Source organism: Momordica charantia (genome assembly GCF_013281855.1).
Source record: "Momordica charantia cultivar OHB3-1 chromosome 5 unlocalized genomic scaffold, Mcharantia_2.0 BLBB01000005.1, whole genome shotgun sequence".
Lineage (NCBI taxonomy): Eukaryota > Viridiplantae > Streptophyta > Magnoliopsida > Cucurbitales > Cucurbitaceae > Momordica > Momordica charantia.
Window position 1 is genome coordinate 17003421 of NW_028275163.1, and position 6198 is coordinate 17009618.

Below are 6198 nucleotides of genomic sequence, written 5' to 3' on the forward strand. Positions count from 1 at the left end.
CACGCAAACTTTGAGCTTAAACCAATGATGTTCCAAATGTTGCAGACAATTGGACATTTTGGAGGGCAGGAACATGAGGATCCACATGATCATCTGAAATCATTCATTCAAATTGCAAATGCATTTCGATTACCTGGTATAACAGACGATGCTCTGAGACTAACACTTTTTCCATTTTCTTTGAAGGACCAAGCTAGAGCATGGCTCAATGCATTTCCACCGGGATCCATCACCACATGGGGGTCGTTAGTGGAGAAGTTCTTAACAAAATTCTTCCCACCTACTCGCCACGCTGATATCAGAGAGGAGATCATCTCCTTTAGACAGTATGATCGTGAACCTGTTCACGAGGCATGGGAGAGATTTAAAGAACTAATCAGGAAATGTCCGAACCATGGCTTGCCGGCATGCATCCAGATAGAACATTTCTTTAGAAGCTTAGATCATCCTACTAAGATGATGCTAAACAATGCTGCCAACGGAGCCTTTACAAAGAAGACATTCAACGAGATAGTTGACATCCTAAATGACTTAGCTTCACATAACGAACTATGGTGTTCGCAAAGATCTAGGGCAGCACCAAAGAAGCAAGATCCAGCTGGAGTTTTGGCTCTGGACATTGCGACCTCGATGCAAAAAGAGATGGTTACAATGAACCAGAGGCTGAAAGAGATGGCATTGGGAATAAAAAATCCATTAGCAACGCCGATACAACCTGTGCAGTCGGATTATTGCACTCCTGCCCCTGTTTGCCAAGTCAACGATCTCATTTGTTCATTTTGCAGTGAAAACCATATTTATGATAATTGTCCACATAACCCTGCTTCTGTTTTTTATGTAGGACATGGGAACAATAGGAACTTTAACCCATATTCGAACACCTACAACCCAGGTTGGAGGCACCACCCTAATTTCTCATGGGGAGGACAAGGAGGTTCGAGCGGTTTTAATCAAGGGCAGAGCCAACAGAACAAGCAGCCCTATGTTCCACCTACACAGCAATACATCCCACCACCGCAACAGCAGTACAATCAGAGAACACAGACTCCACCAGTTCACAATAACAAGTCAAATCTTGAGAATATGATGAAGGAGTACATGGCCCGAACCGACGCAGTGATACAATCCCAAGCGGCATCAATGAGGAATTTTGAGACCCAATTGGGACAGCTCGCCAATGAATTGAAGAATAGACCACAAGGTTCTTTTCCAGGCCATACTGAATTACCAAAACGAGAAGGGAAAGAACAATGCAAAGCTGTCACCCTCAGGAGTGGACTGGCATATGATGGACCAACAATGCCAACAACAGATGTACATATTCCGTCCACTGAACCAATTGTAAAGATACCAGAAAATCCAACAACACCAGAAAAAGAGAATATTAGAAAAGGTAATGAGGACACCTCGAGTGTTCCTCCACAGGTACAGCCTTCTTTTACTCCTACTCCCCCGTTTCCACAAAGATTAGTTAAGAAAAATAATGATTCCCAGTTTAGAAAATTTTTAGATATTTTAAAACAACTGCATATAAATATACCATTAGTAGATGCTCTAGAACAGATGCCAAATTATGCTAAGTTTTTGAAAGATATAGTTTCTAGGAAGAAAAAAATAGGAGAGCATGAACTGGTAGCCATGACAAAATGTAGTAGTGAAGCTGTAGGCAGCCCGCTACCCATGAAATGTAATGATCCTGGCAGTTTTACCATTCCATGTTCCATAGGAGGAAAAAACTTAGGTAGGGCATTATGTGATCTAGGCGCTAGCATTAATCTTATGCCATTATCAGTTTTCAAATCTTTAGGCATAAGAGAAGCTAGACCTACTACGGTTACCCTCCAACTAGCAGATAGATCTATCATAAGACCTGAGGGAAAGATAGAAGATGTTTTAGTGCAGGTGGACAAATTCATTTTCCCTGCGGACTTTATCATTCTAGATTGCGAGGCAGACTTAGACGTTCCCATTATTTTGGGAAGACCATTTCTAGCCACTGGGGATACAGTTTTTAATGTAAGGAAGGGAGAAATTACAATGAGGGTAAATAATGAAGAAGTTAAATATAACGTTCTAGATGCCATGAAATTACCAGGAGACTTTGAAGAGTGCTCTGCTATAAATAGCTTGAATCCTATTATGTTTGATGAGTTTTATGACTTATTAGTTACAGAGATTGAAGAAGAGCTTGATAAGATAGCAGAAGGACCAGAAGATGTGGCTAATCCTATTGAAAAAATACAAAAAGAAGAATGCAAGTCGTTACTTCCGTCCATAGTGGAACCACCCACGTTGGAGCAAAAGCCATTGCCGTCGCATTTGAAATATGCGTATCTAGGGGATAACGACACTTTACCAGTTATTATAGCTTCCAATTTATCACCTACTAATGAATATTCTTTATTGCAGATTTTGGAGAAGCACAAAAAGGCCATTGGATGGACGATAGCAGATATCCGAGGGATAAGCCCGGCCTTTTGCATGCACAAAATTCTATTGGAAGAAGATGCTAAGAACTCTATTGAGAGTCAAAGGCGGTTGAACCCGAAGATGAAAGAGGTTGTAAGGAAAGAAATTCTTAAATGGCTTGACGCCGGTGTTATATACCCAATATCCGACAGCAGCTGGGTAAGCCCAGTACAGTGTGTACCAAAGAAAGGGGGTATTACCGTGGTGGCCAACGAGGAGAATGAGCTCATCTCAACCCGAACTGTGAGCGGGTGGAGAGTTTGCATTGATTATCGCAAACTCAACAAGGTAACAAAGAAAGACCATTTTCCTCTCCCGTTTATTGACCAGATGCTCGACCGTCTGGCAGGTAAGGATTTCTATTGTTTTTTAGATGGATATTCGGGTTATAATCAAATTACTATTGCTCCAGAAGACCAAGAGAAGACAACATTTACGTGTCCGTATGGTACGTTCGCTTTTAGGCGAATGCCCTTTGGACTATGCAATGCACCCGCGACTTTTCAGAGGTGTATGATGGCCATCTTCTCTGACATGGTAGAAAATATTCTAGAAGTTTTTATGGATGACTTTTCTGTTTTTGGAAATTCTTTTGACGCATGTTTAGTTAATTTGGAGAGAGTATTGGAGAGATGTGAACAAACAAACCTAGTCCTAAATTGGGAGAAGTGTCATTTCATGGTACAAGAGGGTATTGTTTTGGGTCACAAAATTTCCAAGCAAGGAATAGAGGTAGACCACGCTAAGATAGACATCATTTCAAAGCTACCTCCTCCTGCAAATGTCAAAGGGATTAGAAGTTTTTTAGGGCATGGGGGATTTTACCGCCGCTTTATAAAAGACTTTGCTAAAATTTCTAAACCCCTGTGTCAATTGTTAGAACATGATAGACCATTTGTTTTTGATGATGACTGTTTAAAATCATTTGAAATGTTGAAAGTTGCTCTAAGTTCAGCTCCTATAATTATCGAACCTAATTGGGATTTACCTTTTGAGCTCATGTGTGATGCCAGTGATTATGCAATAGGAGCTATGTTAGGACAACGTAAAAACAAGATCTTGCATCCTGTGTATTATGCTAGTAAGACTCTGACCGGTGCACAACTCAATTACACTACTACTGAAAAGGAACTGTTAGCAGTTGTGTTCGCCTTTGATAAGTTTAGGTCTTACTTGATAGGCACAAAAGTCATTGTTTTTACTGACCATTCTGCTTTAAAATATTTATTTGCTAAAAAAGATGCTAAACCACGTTTGATACGGTGGATTTTGTTACTTCAAGAGTTTGATATTGAAGTTAGGGACAGGAAGGGTACTGAAAACCAAGTTGCTGATCACCTGTCTAGATTGGAATCCTTGCTCTGTGATGATGGAACTGTTATACGTGAACAGTTTATTGACGAGCAACTCTTGCGAGTTGATTCAGTTCCGTGGTATGCCGATATAGCAAATTATTTGGTAAGTCGAATAGTTCCTTATGAGTTCAACAAGCAACAGGTAAAGAAATTTTTAAATGAAGTTCGATGTTATCGTTGGGATGAGCCTTTTTTATATAAGCTAGGACCTGACAATATCTTACGCAGGTGTGTCGCAGAAGAAGAGCACGAGGCGATATTAGACGCTTGTCATATGTCTCCATATGGAGGACATTTTGCAGGACACAAAACCGCAGCCAAAGTTTTGCAAAGTGGGTTCTTTTGGCCCACTCTGTTCAAAGATGCACATAAGTTTGCCCAGGTTTGTGACAAATGCCAACGGACAGGTAATATATCTAAACGCCACGAAATGCCTCAAACCCCGATCCTGGAGATTGAAATATTTGATGTGTGGGGTATAGATTTTATGGGTCCATTTCCATCTTCTAATGGTAAGCTTTATATATTGTTAGCAGTAGATTATGTTTCGAAATGGATAGAAGCCATTGCAACTGCTACCAATGATTCCAAAGTTGTCATTCGTTTTCTGCAAAAGCACATTTTTACGCGTTATGGAACCCCGTGTTGTCTGATAAGCGATGGGGGGGCACATTTTGTGAATAGGTCTATGCAAAAGTTGCTGACTAAATACAATGTGCGTCATAGGGTTGCAACAGCATATCATCCTCAGTCGAATGGGTTAGCCGAAATATCTAATAGGGAGATAAAAAACATTTTAGAAAAAACTGTAAATCTTAAGGAAAAAACATTTTACAATTGTTGGAATTAGAAGAACACAGGCACTTTTCTTATGAGAATGCTAAGTTGTTTAAGGAAAAAACTAAACAGTGGCATGATAGGCGTCTTCGGCCGAACAATCTTCAAGAAGGTGATCTGGTTCTGTTATTCAACTCTAGGTTGAAACTTTTCCCTGGAAAACTTAAGTCTAGATGGTCTGGTCCCTTTCAAATTTTTAAAGTCTACCCATATGGGGCAGTGGATGTAGTTGACTCTCAGGGAAATGTTTTTAAAGTAAATGGGCAGAGACTTAAGCCGTATTTTGGAGAACCAGTGGATAGAGGAAAAACCTCTATTCAACTTTCAGGTCAATAAATTTTTGCGAAAAATGTTTTTTTCCTTCTTATCCGTTTTTGAAAGAACAAAAGTAAAGGAAGGAAGTCTTTGTATCTTGTATTTTCTCTTTGTTTCATTATAAAGTTTTTCTTATTAAGAGAATGTTTGTGAAAACGTTGAAAAAAAAAAGAAAAAAAGAAAACGTTGAAAAAAATAAATAAATCACGCAGGCGCCTGGCGCCTGCCCTGTTTTTCCAGCATTTCGAAAACTCTCAGGTTCAAGAAGTCGTGCAACATATCTACAACTTAAGGGCTTCATTGGATTTTGCGGTTTTATCTTCATAGCCTCCCGCGCTAGCTGCTATCCTTGGTCATCCATCTCCCAGCACTAACACTGATCCTAGTCCACAACCTCCGACTTCATGAAGGGGAGGTTCCTTCTTTGCTATTTTTTGTGTTTTTTTTTCTTTTTGTTAATGACGTAGTTTGCATATTCTAGCATTACTACGCATGTTTTTTTTGTATTGATTATGTTTTGAGCTTAGTTGAAGCATGAATAAATTAGTATCGTTTATCTTCTGATCACTTAAAGTATGTCTTCACTTAACCTTAGTTTAGCTTTTCACATGCCTATTTTGAAGCATCTGTGCTGTGCATGTGATTTCATGTCGATGATGATTATAAGAGATTGTTGAGTTTTCTGTTCTATGCCTGACTAAGCTTTGAGCTATTTCCTTTGTTTATGTGATAAACTCATTTTCTTTTATGTCTTTTTGATCTTTACAAACTTTAAGCTTTTTCTTTGCCCCTATATAGGAAGTCCTTGTCCTTTTTATTGTTAAGCCTTTTTCATCCGATGCAAAAGTCTTTTCCCAGTGAGGACACTGTCTCTCTTAAGTTTAGGGGGGACAGTCGTTGTGTGAGTCGTTGTTTCAGAAAGATAAAGTGTTATTTATATTTGAAAAATCATGCTATTTTCTTTTGAAAAAGAGTCAGTTGGAAAAACAAATGCTATTAAAAAAAGAAAGTGTTGAAAAGGAAAAAAAAAACACAAAACAAAAAAAAAAAAAAAATTTGCAAAAGAGTAAAAAGAGTCTTGTTGAGAGAAAATAAGAGTGGGGAAAAGACTTGTGTTAGAAAGAAAAGAGTGGTAAAAACAATGAGAGTTAAAGAAAATGTAGTTATGATTTCCGAGTCCTACTGTAGACACCCATTTAGTTTTAGGTTGGGTGTTGACTTT

General features: G+C 38.9%; 1 non-coding gene across 1 annotated transcript; it reads right to left on the reverse strand.

Annotated features, from left to right (window-relative positions):
- Positions 1–294: 294 nt before the first annotated feature.
- LOC148211464 (small nucleolar RNA R71) lies at positions 295–401 on the reverse strand. Its single transcript, XR_015791147.1, has one exon. It is a non-coding gene; the product is annotated as a small nucleolar RNA R71 (small nucleolar RNA).
- Positions 402–6198: the final 5797 nt, after the last annotated feature.